Genomic DNA, 17,084 nt, shown 5'->3' on the forward strand with positions numbered 1-17,084 from the left:
TATCTCTTTGAGATAGTGATTTTCTTTCTTTCAGATATATACCCATAAGTGGGATTGCTAGATCATAAAATTTTTAATTTTATGAGAAAACTCCATACTATTTACCATAGTGGCTGTACCCGTTTACATTCCCACCAATGGCATACAGGGTTCCCTTTTACTCACATCTTCGCCAACACTTTTTATCATTTGACTTTTTGATAATAACCATTCTAATAGGTGTGAGGTGATACCTCATTGTGGTTTTGATTTGTATTTCCATGATGATTAGTGATGTTGAGCGTGTTTTTATATGCCTGTCGGCCATTTGTATGTTTTCTTTAGAAAAATGTCTATGAAGGTCCTTTGCCCATTTTTAAATCAGGTTATTTTATTTTGATATTGAGTTGTAGATGCTCTTTATATATTTTGGATATTAATCCCTTATTGGATGTACGCTTTGCAAATATTTTCTTCCATTCTATAAGGTGCCTTTTCATTTTGTTTATTTTTTTTTCCTTTGCTGTGCAGAAACTTTTTAGTTTGATGTAGTCCACTTGTTTATTTTTGCTTTTGTTGCCCATGTTTCTGGTGTCCAATCCAAAAAATCATTGCCAAGATCAATGGGAAGGAGATATTTCCTCTGTGTCTTCTAGGAATTTTACAGTTTCAGGACTTATGTTTATGTCTTTGATTTATTTTTGAGTTGATTTTTGTGTATGGTGTAAGATAAGGGTTCAGTTTTATTCTTCTGCATGTGGATATCCAGTTTTCCCAACACTATTTATTGAAGAGACTATCCTTTCTCCACTGTGTGTTCTTGGAGACTTGTTGAAAATTCATTGACCATATATATGCCTGGGTTTATTTCTGGATTCTTTATCTGTTCCTTTAGTCTATAGGTCTGTTTTTAGGCCAGTAACATACTGTTTGGGTTACTAAATGTGTAATATAATTTGAAATCAGGAAGTGTAATGCCCCCAGCTTTGTTCTTACTCAAAATTGCATTAGCTATTCAGGGTCTTTTGTGGTTTCATACAAATTTTAGTTGTTTTTTTTCTACTTCTGTGAAAAATGCCATTGGAATTTTGGTAGGGATTGCATTAAATCTATAGATTGCTTTGGGTAGAATGAATACTTTAAGAAAATTAATTATTTTAATCCATCAACACATCTTTCCATTTATTTGTGTCTTCTTCAGTTTCTTTCATCAGTGTTTTATAGTTTTCAGTGTACAGATCTTTCACCTCTTTGGTTAAATTTATTCCTAAGTATTTTATTCTTTTTGATGCCAGTATAAACGGAAATGTTTTCTTAATTTCTTTTTCAGATACTTCATTGTTAGTATATAGAAACACAACTGGTTTTTGTATGCTGATTTTGTATCCTGCAACTTTACTGAATTCTTTTTTTTTTTTTTAGTTTTAACAGTTGTGTGTGTGTGTGTAGAGTCTTTAGAGTTTCCTATATATAAGACCATGTTATCTGCAAACAGATATAATTTATTTCTCCCTTCCTGATTTGGATGCAGAGCTTCATCAATTTTAATGATTTTCCCCCCAAAGAAGTAGCTTTTGGTTTTGTTAATTTTCTCTATTTTCCTGTTTTCAATTTCACTGATTTCTGCTCTAATTATCACTTCTTCTCTTATGCTTGCTTCAGGTTTAAATTGCTCTTCTTTTTCTAATTTTCTAAGGTGGAAGTTTAGGTTGTTGATTTTTAGATCCCTCTTTTATTCTAATATATGCATTTAATGCTTTAAGTTTCCCTCTAAGCACTGTTTTCACTGCATTCCACAAATTTTGACGAGTTATATTTTTATTTAGTTCAAAATATTTTCAAATTTCTCTTGAGATTTCTTTTTTGATCCATGTGTTATTTAGAAGTGTATTGTTTAATCTCCAAGTATTTGGGGGATTTTCTACCTATCTTTCTGTTACTGATTTCTAGTTTAATTCCATTGTCATCTGATAGTAGACATTGTATGATTTCTATTCTCTTAGACTTGTTAAGTTGTATTTTATGGCCCAGGATGTGGTCTATGTTGGTGAGTGTTCATGTGAGCTTGAGAGGAATGTGTATTCTGCTGTTGTTGGATGAAGTAATCGATAGATGTCAATTATATTCAGTTGATTGATGGTGGTGTTGAGTTCAACTGATTTTCTGCCTGCTTGATCTGTCAGTTACTAAAAGAGGGGTGTTGAAGGCTCCGACTATAATAGTGGATTTGTCTATTTCTCCTTGCAGTTCTATTGGCTTTTGTCTCACATATTTTGATGTACTGTTATTAGGTGTATACATGTTAAGGACTCTTATGTCTTGTCTGGTTTTAGTTGAGCATTTTATATGATTTCATTTTCTCTCCTCTCAGCATATCAATTATACTTCTTTTAAAAAATTTTTAATGGTTTCCCTAGAGTTTGCAATATACATTTACAAGTAGTCTAAGCCCAGTCTCAACTAACTCTATACTGCTTCACAGGTAAGAAAAGTACCTTATGATAGGGTAGTCCCAATTCTTCCCTCCAGTCCCTTTTTATATTACTGTCATTTCATTTCACTTACCCATATACCACAATCACCTAATACATTGTTACTGTTATTATTTTGTATAAATAGTAATAATCTACTAGATCAATTAACAAGATAAATAAAATATTTATTTTACCATCATTTATTCCTTCTTTGATGATTTCTTTCCCTACACAGATCCAAATTTCTGACCTACAGATTTTTTTCTCTCCTTGAAAACCTCCTTTAAATATTTCGTGCAGAGCAGGTATACTGGTGATGAATAGGCCTTTAGTATGAGGTTTTACATTAATGTGACTAGGAGTTGGGCTGTGTTTAATGTTAGCTGTAGCTGCAGGTGTCAAAGGTTTTAATTTCCTCTAGTGTCCTTGTTTTCAGTCTTACTTGTTGTCTTTGGGTTTCCCTAAAAACTCCTTCTTAAATAGAGCCTGAGTCTTACAGCTGTTTCAGCTGTAATTCACTGTTATTATATTGGAGCCCTATCGCTGTGGTGGTAAGGTGTGGGAGAGGAGAAGAATTCTATAATCCTGTGATTAAGTCCCAGTCTTCAGTGCACCTGTGTCCCTTGTCTGTGACCTTCACAGGTGTTTCTTACCTTTTTTCTCCCCTTTACATGAGATGGGAAGGCTAGAGGGGGCTGGGATTAGATAAGTTCCTTTCCCCCACATCAGATAAACGTCTGGTAAAGTCTTTTCCCTTAAATATACCTTTGTTAAAGAGAATGCTCTGGGCATTATCTCAAACTGGTGACTTTTCCCTACCCTCTAATAGAAACATGAATTTTTTTCCCCTTGATTTTTCACCATGACAACTTGTTGGGGTTCTTGGAGTTAAAACACACAAAAATACAAAGTCCCCTATGTCTACGGCTCTGGCTCACACTGTTTTACACTTCACTTCCAGCAAATCATCAAAATTACTGTTTAAGTGTTCCTACCATTTATGGCTCTAGTAGCTTTTGCTTCAAGTTAGTTGATGTTGGCTCTAATTCTTTGTATTCCCGTCTTTCCAGATTTCAGAGTAGTAGTTTGCCCTTTGCCCTTAATTTTCTAATGGGTCCAAGAGATGTCATTGATTTTCAGTTTGTTTAGCCTTTTTGCTGTTGTTGTAAGTATGGGAGGTCTAACTTTAGTTGGAGATGAAGCTGCAAGTCTCTAATAGTTCTTTAATGTGTTGGGAAACTCATAGTTTTGTACGTCTGAAAAGTTGTTTTTTTCCCCTTACTTTGAATGATCATTTATTTGGGTATAAAATTCAAGATTGCCAGCTATTTTCCTTTAACACTTCAAAGCTGCTATTTTACTATCTTCTTGCCATATATTGATGCTGCTGAAAATTTTGCTGTCACTATATGCATCATTCCTCTATAAATTATTTGTTTTTTCTTTTGGTGGTTGCAAGATTTTATTTTTTTTCTTAATACTTTACAGGCTTTCTATGATATGTCTCTAGGTGGAGAACTATCTTCTGGGCTGATATTTGAAGCACAAGGAGCAATCTAGCAATATGGGGTGATATGAGAGAGATTTCCAACAGAAGAAATAGCATATGCAAAAGCCTCAGGGTGAAATCAAGATGCCATTTAAAGAACTGAATGAGATGGAGAAGATAACATTCACCCCGGAGAGTGGAGAGAGTCGAGGCTAGAAAGCTAAGGAGAGTGGAGGGAGTTGAGGCTAGAAAGCTACACAGGGGACAGGTCCAGTAAGATGCTATGCGTAATGTGAAGATGTTTGGGTACTGGGGAGCCACTGAAGACATATAAGCAAAGGAGTGACATGAACAGATTTTATTTTCTGAAATACTCTTTGGGCTGCTGTAGATGGTTGAAATGACAAAAACTTACCAATGATAGAGATATGAGGTGGGTTTGAAATAGTGAGGGAGAAGCAGGAGTCAAATGTGACTTCCAGATTTTAAGCTTAGGTGCCTAGCTTAAATGATGAAGCCATTGATCAAGATAAGGATCAGAGGAGGCGAATCAGATTTTGATGAGGATTACTTCATTTTTGTGGGGATGACCTGTAGGACATCCAAGTGAAGATATACTTAGAAAGCTGAATTTATGGGTTTGGAGCTCAGAAGAACAATCTAGGCTAGAGATTTAGATTTAGAAATCATCTATTTATATAGATCTGTAATTTTCAACATTGATGGTGGTGAGATATTTATTAGAACTTGGGAGAATCTTTTAAAATCTCTACTACACATCTCAGAGTCTGGTATCTACTTCAATGCCCCTTAGGAGATATTTTTCTCTCCCATTTCCCCAATTCCCAATTTAAAGGTGTTGTCCTGTGGAGCCACCGCTCCTGATGGGTCTTTGGCTGTGTCAGGGCAGAAGAAAAGTGGATGAGATGGTGAGAGAGAATGTTGGTCAAGGCAGAGTGTACAGAATGAGCAGAGTACCCAGGGCAACACTATGAGGAAATCTATGTTTGGATTTCCACATACTGTTTAGTGGCACTCTGACCATATAAAGTGGGGGCCAGGTATAGCCTCAGGAGCCATCCAGCAGAGGTTATTTGCAGTCTCTACCCACAGAGCTGAAGAGGGTAAGACTCAGCTCTTACAGACTTTGAGCCAATCCTGAACAAGGACAGGAGGAATAACTGGCCTTATCCTACCAGCAAATGAGTCTGGATTTAGTTTTGCTCCCATTGACTTCTGTTCCAAACATTTATCGATGCACTCTCTATGGTAGATTGATTACATCAATAGCCCCCAATTACTATTGGTCTCTCTGTATCCAAATCCTTTGCCCTGTAACTTTGGAGTCCCCTCCTATTCTTACTCTCAGCTTGGCTACATGACATGCTAAGGCCAATGTGATGTTTGCAAATGTGATAGAGGCAGAGACTGGAAAAATGCTTATCGGTTTCTACGTCCTCTCTTGCACCATTGTCTTCCCTGTGATAACCAGATTAGCTCTCTCTTGGATCTCTGTACAAAACTAGCTCTCTTGTCTTAATTTCTCTCATCTCTCTTGTCTTGACTCCAGCTGCTGACATGAAAAGATCAGTTAAGCCTGCCCCAGGTTGGCAGAAAGTAGAAAACCTAGATGACCTACAGACTTATGAATAATAATAAACGGTTGTTGTTTAAAGCTATTATGTTTTGGGACACTTTGTTACCCAGCAGAGCTAACTGATACAGAAATAGTGGCTAACTGATGCCCAGTCTTTCAACAAAGTTTTGTGAAGCACCTACTTTGCTCCCATGGGCTTGTGGAAAGCTTTGCAAAGCCTTTTCTTACCTGCCACCATACTGGTTCTGTTGGCATGACCAATCTTCTATCTCTGTGTCCTTGTCAAGAACTTCATATCCCTACTGGGATATGAGCTGCCCTAAAGCCCCACTCGCTTGGCTGGGCCCTGACACCTTCTAAGTCCTTTCAGCACTCTCACTTCCTGGGTTCCTTCTCTGAATGGATGAATCACTTGGAAACACTCTACTTCATCTAGAGCATTTATTATCACCTAGCTGTTCACTGCTTTGCCAACCTGATCATATTGGACCCACCTGGGTATGGACACTCAAGTATGCACCTGGGTATGGAGACCTCAAGTATGCACCTGTTCATTGCCTTTCTGTGGGCACTGCATTGACAATTGGATGAAGAATTATCCTGTGTAAGGTTTTCCTCCCTGTATCAATTTGCCAGGGCTGCCAAGAAAAGACCACAGACTGGGTGACTTAAACAACAGAAATTAATTTTCTCACAATTCTGGAGGATAAAGTTTCAAGATCAAGGTGTTGAAAGGATTGGTTTTCTCTGAGGCCTCTCTCCTCAGCTTGTAGATGGCTGTCTTCTCCCCGTGTCTCCACATGGTTTTCTATCAGTACGTGTCTGTGTCCAAATTTCCTCTTCCTGTAAGGACACCAATCGTATTGAATTCAAGCCCACCCTAATGACTTTATTTTAACTTAGTTACCTCTGTAGAGACCCTATCTCCAAATACAGTCACATTTTGAAGTACTGGGGATTAGGACTGCAACATATGAATTGGGGCAGGGGGCAGACACAATTCTCCCTGTAACACCTGTCATGCTCAACACTCACTTTCCTTGTTTCCCTCTGGCCTATGTGTTTGAGGTCTGAGTTTGCTAGGCTTTCAAGCCACTTGAGTTGTGACAGTTGAGCTCACGTGCATGTTGTCTCCCACGTAGTCTCTTGGTCATTGCAATTTTGATGTGATAATGCCAGTTTTCTTCTCTTCCCATCATTGGTACCTAATTGGCTGTCATACATTTTAGCAACAGTAGCTGTGGCCACAGTAGCTGAAGGCTCAAGTGATGCCACTTGCTTGCCAAAAAGAAAAGGCACAAGAGAATGATGTAACCGATGAGACTAAGCCCACAGAGGTACTCCACTGGGGTTCCTTGTCCTGGATGCACTAGCTGCTCTTCCTGATGTCAGCCTGTTAAAAGGCCATGACCAAGGGGGTGTGTGTTTGGAGGTGGTGCTGTAGGGAAAGCGGGGCCCACATTGGTCCCCAAGGAACCAGAGAGTTCTCCGATAAAAAGAAGCCAACACCCAAGAAGAAGCCAACACCCAGGAGGAAGCCAGCATCAGAAAGGGCTTTGGAATGAAGCAGACTACATTAGATCCTGACTCCACCATTTGCTAGTTATGACCTCGGGCAAGCCATTCAACCTCGCTGAACCCGTTTCCTAATCTGTAAAACAGAGAGAGTACCCCCCACCTCACAGAGCTGTCATAAGGGTCCATAGAGCCAGACAACGTGCCTGGCCCTCATCAGTGACCCTTATGTGTGGTGACTGAACAGTGAATGACTCCAAGTTGGAAAGGTAGGAGAGGCCCCTGGAACTTTTGGGGGATACTGACATCTCATGGAATAGTTGAATAATGTCAGTCTGAAAACCTGTCCAGAATTTTCTCTCTCTTTAAGCTCCCTTCTATGTGCATGTACCTTTGTGCTCACACCTGGATACACAAGATGCATAATGGACAAGTAAGCCCCATCCACAGACCTGTGGACACACACAGACACACACACACACACGACTACACAGAGCACACACATCCAGGCATATAGGAACTCATACAGCTCCAGGAGGCCCCTCTACTACAGACAGACACACATACACAAGTGTGCACACTCCTAGTTCACGGTGGCTGTTTCCCTCCATAAAATGGGACTCTGAATTCATCACAATATGGTTATGTACATAAATATATGTAATGGAGACCATAATGTGTATCTAAATATTGGAGACCATATATTGAGTTCTCCTCCTCACTATATCTAAAATTAAATACTAAGGGGGGAAAACCCAAGCGGAGAATAGGAAGCCATACATACAGATTGCAATCACCACCCAATGTTGCTGGTGGAAAGAAATGGATGTTGAGCATTGAATGTTAAAAATTGTGTTGAATTAGATAAGAAAATCCCATGTAGACTTTGTTAATGATTCATAATCAGCTAATAAGCTCATCTTGAGGAGAATAATGATCCGCAGACCTGTTGGCTCGTTTATCACTGTGTTTTACAACATTGGCAAAGAAACTAATTAAATCCCCGCATCATTACAGAGAATCCTTTTTAATAGAGATACAATGATGCACTAGAGGCTACAGATTACACTGCAAATTGTACCAAGAGATTTTGGACAGCGGGTTTTAATTAACATGTGAGCCAGAAGCAGCTCGCTTAAATAATAACCAGCGCTGGAACCATCTGCAAGGAGGAGCCAGCAGGTTGGAAGAGGCAGGGACTGAGTGAGGCCCGGGAGGCAAGGGGAACGTTGGCTGAGGCTGGGGCTGAGGGCTGTTCAGAATTGGAGCTACAGGGAGAGAGAGAAACTGAGGTGGGGCTGAGTCCATATGGGGAGGGAGAAGCAAAAGCTGGGACATGTCAAGGTCAAGAATCAGACTAGAAGGAATGCAGCCATTGCTGGGAAGTCGGAAATGGGGTTCACACTGATGACAGAGGCAGAGACAGATGACCTCTAGACAAGTGCCTCATTTTCCATTTGGAAAAACAAAACCCAGAGAGACCACTTTATAAATGAGCACCTCCCACCTCCAGGTCCCCGGACCACTGTCTGGTGTAGGTCTCAGCTCTTGGCAGTTGATTCAGCAAGTTGCTAAGACCTGCTGTCAGGTGGGTGGGGTAGGTGGCCTGAACGAGCCCCAAGACTCTAGCTAATGCTTGGAAGCCGGGACACCTTAAGTGGCACAGCCAATGAGCCTTTGGTAACTGGAGTCCAAGGCTATTCCTACATGATCTGTAGTCTGGTTTTCAAGGAGAAGCTTCAGCCAGTAGGGCAGCAAACACACAGAAAGATAAGTGGGCAAGAAGGTAGGTGAGTGAAGAATAAAGCAGGGAAGTCTGCTTGGCCATGAGTTGCATTGCATTCTGGGAAGTGAGTTCTTGGCAAACATAGAAGAACTTGATTACTTAAAGGCAAATCCTCATACATCTGGGAGGCCTCCTTGCAGAGGCTGCTCCTGCTGAGCTGGACTTCCTGGGGTCTCAGGCCTATGTGGGGACTGCCCAGGTCACACAGGAACTGCTTGGCCTTAGCTTGAGAGGCTTGTCATTAATTTTCTTTGGCAGTCCCTGAGTCTGGGTACTTTTCTGTTCCCTCCTCAGGATCCACACTTTCCTTCCCAGGCTGAGGTTCAATGCTAAGGTGGCCTGTGCCACAGGCAGCATCACAGCCTTCAGAGAGTTTTTTCTGACAGTTGTGGGGAAGATCAAGTGTCTGTGCAGGCAAGACACAGGAAAAAAATTCTCCCCAAGTTCATGTCCCTCTCTCAGAGAAAATAAGCTGAAGGCTTCCTCCACTGGGGATTGTATATTATTATTTTTTTAAGATCAGCAGCAAAATGATTCATAAAACCTTGGAAACAGATTTCGTGTAAAGCCTCAAAGAACAATAGCTCATTGTGTACTGAGACTCCCACCTAATATTCTGCCAAAGGCGTGATGCAGGCTCCTTCAAGATGTAGCTGCACCCAGGAGTCATTTCCCAGCCTACAATTCTCTTGGGGTTCCATGGCAACACCGCAAAGATCAGCCCAGCATCCTTCTAGCATCCCCAGGCAGTACTCACCCTCGTGCTCAGGCCCCAAGACTACCCCAGGGCCGGGGTGCTACATGCTATCCGTATATTGGAGGTACTGGTAACACCGTGCACACAGGCTTCCAGAGCTTCACCCCCAGTACATACACACACACACGCACACACACACACACACACACACACACACACACACACACACACTCCTCTTACCCTCTTTGCGCCATGGAGGCTGAGAGTACTGAGCCATGGGCTCTCCTTCTCTCCCCTTAGTTCTGTCTAGGTCAGTGGTCACATACCCCACACCTTTCCCCTCTTCTCCATCTCCTCACCTGAAGTTGGGTCTTTATACCTAGCGTAAACAGAAGTCAGATGCCATGTGGTTCAGTCTCCCCACTTTCTAGACAAAGAGCGTGAGGCGCATATCGGTGAAGGAAGTGGCTGTTATCACGAATGTCAGAGCGGGGAGCTGGACCAAGCATGGGGGCATGCTCACTCCCAGGCAGGTACGATGTTCCGCTGTGAGAAGAAGTGCTCTCCTGTCGCCTTTTCAGCTGCCTCACTGGGGCTTCTCAAGGAGACCAGCGTAGTTGCTTCCTGTCTGGCCTCTGTCTCCTGTCCGACCCCCTCTAGCAGACCCTCAGGCTCCTGCCATGATCCTGTCACCCCCTAGCTTGAACGCTGTCAGAGCCTCCTGCATCACTTATGTATGAAGTCAGGTCTAAGGGCTCCAGATCTGGCAGCGATTCTCAAGGTTACCTGGTCCAACTCACTCGTTTTGATAGATGGGAGGTTGAGGGGGATGAAAGAGAGGGACTTGACCAATGGTCTGACTCTTGGGAAGACCTACTAGTGCTGGGCCCCAGAAATAGGATTTATTACAGTTTTATTACAAAAGGTGTGCTGGCTTTGGTGAACAGAGGCAGGGCAGGTGTCTGTTCATCAGGCTCAACCCAAATCTTGTTCAGCGGCAGGAAGGTCACGACAAGCTTCTTACTGCGGTGCCTGCTGATCCGCGTGTCCCCCACTTCGCCCCAACAGGGTCTGGGGCTGAGCAGCAATTCTAGGCAGCCAGGTCCCCACCTTGCAGTGTGGGTAGGTAGCTGGTGGCAGTGTGGACTCTGGAGTCAGTCAGACCTGGGTTTGAATCCCAACTCCACCGCTTAACTCAGCACCAGTGTCGCCACCATTGTCCGTGGCGTGTGTGCTGGGGCGGGCTCAGGAAAGGTGCTTGCTTCCTTATAGGAACTTTGTGAACCAGTCATTAAACACAGCCATCATTAAATATTAAATTATATGACATAATTAAATAAATTATATTTAAAACAAAGGCAATAAACGCGAAAAATGCCAGATTTTCGAATTATTTTATTATTGTCTCTCCTCTAGAGATTACTCCAGAGGCTGTTTCTGTCTGTTGTGTCTGTATGGAGGAAGTACTATACGATGGGATGTTACGTACGTCTCCTTCCAAGTCCACGTTCAGGGATCTCACAGTAGTAGCTTGACATCAGCCATGGTATTTATGCCACAGAAATCAGCAAACGCTACTGGGCAGTGTCTCTTCCTCCTTCTTCTTCTCCTTCTCTTCCTCCTCCCCCTCCTTCTTCTTTTTGGAGAGCTTGCTATTAAACATTTACCAGCGTGCCCCTGATTGTATCTGACCCTTCCCACAAAACTAGGAGGTAGGGGGTCTTGTTTTACAGAGGAGGAAGTTGAGGCTTAGAGAGTGAAGTGACATCTCGAAGGAAGGTCGCACAGCTGGTGGGTCTTAGAGCCAGGAGCCGAACTCACCTATGTCTTTTGGCTCCAAGGGAAGTGCTTTTAAACAAAATTTAACTTTTACATTTAGTAGTGTGTGATTGCAGTGCTGCTCCCTTCCTGGCCACCACAGGCAGGAGTCCCTCCTCTGAGTGACTGTGACGCAGGGACAGTGTGTGGCTGCAGTTGTGCAGGTCACTGTAGGTCTAAGAGTGGTGGCAGAGGCAGAAGCTTGAGGAACCAGTGTGTGCTGTGGGCGGGGCAGCTGCCACAGGGGAAGGAAGACCTGGACTGAAATCTTGGCTCTCCACCACCTCGCTGCAGACTCTGGAGTCATCAGCTAGAGTCTGGGGTTTCTTATCTCTACAGTAGGGCTAATAAATACCACCTCACAGGGTTGGTTTCAGAATTAAGTAAGTGAATATTCCCAGAGCACCACACAATAAGTATGAATGAGACAAATGTTACCTTCCTTCCTCTCTTCATCTCTCCTCCTTCCTCCCTCATGCTCTTCTCTTCTCCTTTCCTCCTCACAATCAAAATTCTGTATTGGCATCCAGGCCGACAGGAGCCTGGGCACACTGATGCAGCACAGGATGCTTCCCTCTGGAGATGGTACCTTTGTTTCTGTGCCAACCCTGGGTCCACATTTTCCCCCATGGTGGGGGCAACTTGTAGCGTCCTGCCACTGGTGAGATTCTGTGGTGCTGCAGTGGACTTCAGAGGGCTTCAAAAGCAGAGGGGAGAGAAGGTAGGTGAAGACACAAGAAACTGAAATCTAGGATGCTGAAAGTACCCACTGCACCCTGCCCACTTTCAATCTCCTCCCTTGCTCCCATCTGCTTCACAGAGGCCATTGATGTACCGCTCTGGTCTGACTCCATCCTAAGGTACCTTCATGGCTGCCACCATGATGCCCAGTGCACCATATATGGCTGTTCTAGGCTCCTGCCATGTCCTGAGTTTGGCTACTGGGGTCCCACACTCACCATGAGGTGGCTGAAGACCTCCTCCCATGTCTCCCCTCCCTTCCAGCTTCCGCATCACAAACCTATCCATATCCAACCCCATGTCCATCTTCTTTCCTCCCACCTAGGAGGCACAGCTGTCCTTCCTGCTCTTCTGTCCAGGCCAATCCCGAATGTATGCCCTGCACCAGCCCCCAGACGTCCCATCCATCCCACTCTGCCCGTCACCTCCTCCCTGTCTTATAGTTCCAACCTCACACTTCCTCTCTCTCTCCTGGATGATTCTTCTTGGATTATGAAAAAACTCAACATTTTTAATCTAAAAATAAAATCTCCCTCCCTCAACCCAGTGATTATTTATCCTCTTTGTGTTTTTTCTCCTTTTCAAAGCCAGGTTCATAGAAGGGTGGGCGTCATCTCCACTTCCTCACCTTCCCTCTCGCTGCTCTCCCTCTACACTCGTCTTCATGATCATGGAAACCAATCTCCGTGAGCGAGGCCTCCATGTTGCTTTATCTGAATCTAATGTTTATGACCAGCCTTTTCAGGACCTCTCTGAGCTACTTGACACCTAGCCACGCCTCACGGCCAATGTCGTTTGATCTCCACTTGTCTTCCCAGGCTCCTCTGCCTCAGCTCTTCTAACCCTTCAGTGCTGGTGATCCTCAAGGTGCTGTCTTTAGCTCTCCTCTCTGCACTATAACCACCCTCCCTAAGCACTCTCACCCTCCTCAGGCCTGTGACTCAGCCCCCATTGCTGCTCTGATGACTCAACAACGCAGGCTTCTCTCTGCAGCTTCAGACCTGTACACAACCTCCCAGCATGGCTGCTCAGTGACGCCCAGCAGCTTAAACCCAAAACTCCAAAAAGTTATCGTTTCCCCCTTGAATCTCCACTTCCTTCTATATTCTGCTCAGTGCCCGCATCTCTCCAGAGACCCACATGGAAAACTTGGGCGTTAGCCCAAGTTCCTCTTTTTCTTCTTGTCCAACAGATCATCCACTTCTGTTGACTCTACCTCTTAAAAATCCCTCGAATTTATCTACTTCTCTCCATCCCCACTGCAGTCCTCTTGTTTCTTATTTAGAGTACTGCAACAGTCTCTTAACTAGTCTTTCAATGTCAAGTCTTAACTCTACCTTCATCCTTTCCTATTGCTGCCTAATTAAAATGCAGATTGCAGCCGTGTGAAATTCTTCTGTCATTCTTCTGATTTCAGGGTAAGCTCCAAACTCCTTATGGAATACAAGGCCCATACAATTTCACCCCCATACGCCTCCTCATTCTTGTCTCTCGTTCCTAACCCTTTAGATCTTTGGTTCTAATTGTGTTGAAAAACCTGTAGTCCCCCCAATACAGCATGGTCACCCTTCCCCTAGAATGTAAGTTCAAAGCAGACAGGGATTTGGGGCTCGTTTGTTAACTGTTGTATCTCCAGCCCCTAGAATTATGCCTTGTAGAGAAAGCCAGTGGAAAAAATGAATGAATGCCTTCTTGTCTTTTGTTCTAGAGATGCCTCTCCCACTTAATTTTACTCACCCCTCCCTCCAAAAGCCTTCCCTGACCCACTGGACTGGGTGGGTAGCCTGCCCTCTCCTCCCATAGCAACCTTTCCTTTCACTGCCAAACACTCACAGCATATTTTTGCTTCTTTTCTTCAGAGCTGTGTCTTATCTGTCTGGGTACCCCCCTGCCAAGCACAGAATGTGGCACTCAGTAGTACTTGCTCAATAAATGCTTGTTGAATGAATGAAGTGCTAGATGGGGGCGACCCATCCCAAGTTCTCTTCTCCTCATGCCCACCATTCTCCCTTTTCCTCAGTGACCACAACTCCCAGCTCAGGCTTCCATCCTAATGCCTCCAACATGATCCTTTGTGGCTTCATCATCCCTAGAGAAACTTTTCAGAGCCAAAGGGGCTGTGAACTCTGGCTTGATGCAGCTGAGGACATCATTATCCAAAGATTCCTCTCCAGGGGGCTAGGACTGTTCCCAAGACTTAGGCAGTGGTGTTGAGTCTCTCTGATGTCTGCCTCAAAGGACCCAATATAGGGCCCCATCTCCCTGAGGAAGGGACTTACGAGATCCAGGCAGAAAAAGGATCAAGGTGAGTCTGTTCCCACAGGCTGGGATCTGGGAATGCTTCTGTTCTAACAAGGAATAAGTGAGGTGGGAACCCTGCTATAACTTGGAGGAAGGCTGTGGCTTGGGGGCACAAGGAAGCCAAGAATTCACCCCAAGAACACCAGATGTTGGGCCTCATGAGGCAACACAAGTAACTCTGACCCGTGCCTGCTATGGGGAAGGAAAAGGCTGCTTATGGCTTCCCGTCCCTGATTAGGAGGGTCTCAAGGAAGGACAGGTCTGGGGAAGGATCCTGTTGGTCACTGAATGAGTCTTCAGTCAGTCCTGAGATTCCACCGACCCCCAAATTCCTTTGCCATTCCTATATCCTGGTTAATTCCTCGGAACCTTCTCTTCATCCTCAATAGACTCTTTACTCCCTTGTTTGTCTTGATTCTCTTTATTCACCCTCCTCTAGATTCCCAGCTGTGACCCTATGGTCAGCATTTCCATCAATGGTCTCACAACCTCAAAGCCTCCTTCATGCCCTTGATGTCCCACACGGCTCCCTGCCAATCCTGAACTCTGGCAAAACCATTCTACTGGTTCTTTTCCTTCCTGGGCAGAGCCAGGTGTCCTTGCTGATTGAGTCTCCCAAATGGGGCCCTCCCCAGTCCTTTTATTCTGAGTGACCCCTGGTTGAGAGCCCTAGTGTGACTGTTCCAAATCTTTTTCACTCTCTTCCAGGTATGGGGCCGACATGAGTGAGGTCTCCTGGTCTTCTCAGAGAACAAAACAAGGAAAGACTGACACGCCCTTCATTTCTCTCTTTTCCTGTTAAAAAACATGGGGCATCTTCATTGCACCCCCTTTGCTATTGGAAGTAGGTCCTTCTCTTGTTTTGAGGCCAATCTCTCCTCCTCTTTCTGTTGTTCTGTTCTAACCCAACTCCTGATACCTCTGAGGTCTTACTCCATCAGTCACCTCCCCTTACTTGCATTTCCAATCTTTGCCTTTCAGTTGACATCTTCCCAGAAACTTACAAATGTGCGCAGGTCCTCCTGACCCCCTGAGCAACTGCTCTGTCTCTATCCATCATTCAACTTGTCACTGCTGCCACGTCCTCACCACCCACTCCTTCCTTCTTCTTTGTGCAATCTGGCTGCCGCCCCCACTTCTCTATGGAAACTGCTCTTCTGAGTTCTCAAGGAGCGTCCTCATCACCACATTGAATGTGTTCATGGCCCATAGGAAGCACCAAGAAGAGTGAGGTCTCCCCACCAGGATTGGCTAGGGCGCTGGGAAAAAAATCAAAGCTGATGGGGGAGCACATCCAGCAGTAGATTCACTTGTAGGTGGATGGGTCTTCAAGTAGCTGCTTCCATATCTTATGCCCTGTGATCTTTGTGTGACCCCTTTGGGTCAACAAACAAATATCCTCGCTCAGTGGCACCCCTCCAACTTCCCCGTCACACCAGTTCATTTTTCTCCATCCCCATCACCTGCTCCTGGTATGAAACGAACCACAGGTTCCTCACCGTTCTCATCAGCCTCCTCGGATCGAAGGTTTGCTGGATCAGCCAAGCTGATCCCTGCCCTTTTCGTGAAGAATTGGTCAACGGCAGCTTCACCTGCCAAAAGGAACACGGTGTTCTTAGCCATCTGGCGTATTGACTTTGATCAGAAACTTGTAACAGTAGGTCCAGCAAGTATGGGAATGTGGTATGGAAAGATTACCTTTGCAATGAGTTTTTCTGCAATTAAAAATAATATATTAATACTTACACTTCTTTTATAAAGCATTCCATAAATTTAGGTGCTCTTTACCTCTATTCACCTATTTGGTGAGATATTACTGTATTTTTACCTTTTTGCTGCATTTTTATCTTTAGTGGGTACTTGATAAATGGTAAATGTATGAATGAGAGAATAAGTATTGCAAACACCAGGTTTTTCTTCATTAGTTCATCATCAGCCAATTCTCCATTACTAATGTTAAAATCTGGTTAATATTAACCTTAGCCAGGGCCACTCTTTGGATATGACACATATGAAGACATGTCCTCAATGAGTAAAACTGTTTAACTAAACTCAAGGATGCACTGTTTTCCAATGCCTGGAGGGGTCACAGTTTGTGGAAGGTACTCACTCCCCTGGCAGGACAACAACCTCCAGCCCTGCTCTACAAGCCCAAGGGATGAGCTGGGAAGTTGGTCTGTGGAGACATATCCTACGTGGACATTCTTCAACACTTCCTCCCGCCAAAGGGTGTCACGGGGAAGCCACAGTGCTGGCTGGAGCACTGGGCTGGTGCCCCTTCGAGTGACCGGCGTCCTGTGGAATCCCACTGCCTTCCTCCCATTGATTTGGCCAGGATCTTTATTGTCTGCTCAAATGTAATTAAAGAGTCCTCTGATGGTGCCAATTAAAGACTCAGAGGGACGGGAGCGGGTGCTCACGGCATCACATGGTGCAGCGCGGTGAAGCTGTAAACATCCATTAGCCATTACAGTTCTCATTAGTCCTTGAAAAACAACTCATTAGTGTCCATAGAACTGACAGGTAAATACAGCTAATGGGCTAAATCTATCAATAAATTCATTGTGTGCAAAATCAGGGTTTCTGTCATTGTGCTGCTTGCGGTGACTAATCAGAAGGTTAAATACTCCTCCTGCAAAAATATATATAAGTTGCAAAGCACTTAGCCTGATAGACTGTGAAAAAAT

The sequence above is a fragment of the Rhinolophus ferrumequinum genome, chromosome 9 (genome assembly GCF_004115265.2).
Source record: "Rhinolophus ferrumequinum isolate MPI-CBG mRhiFer1 chromosome 9, mRhiFer1_v1.p, whole genome shotgun sequence".
In the NCBI taxonomy this organism is placed as follows: domain Eukaryota; kingdom Metazoa; phylum Chordata; class Mammalia; order Chiroptera; family Rhinolophidae; genus Rhinolophus; species Rhinolophus ferrumequinum.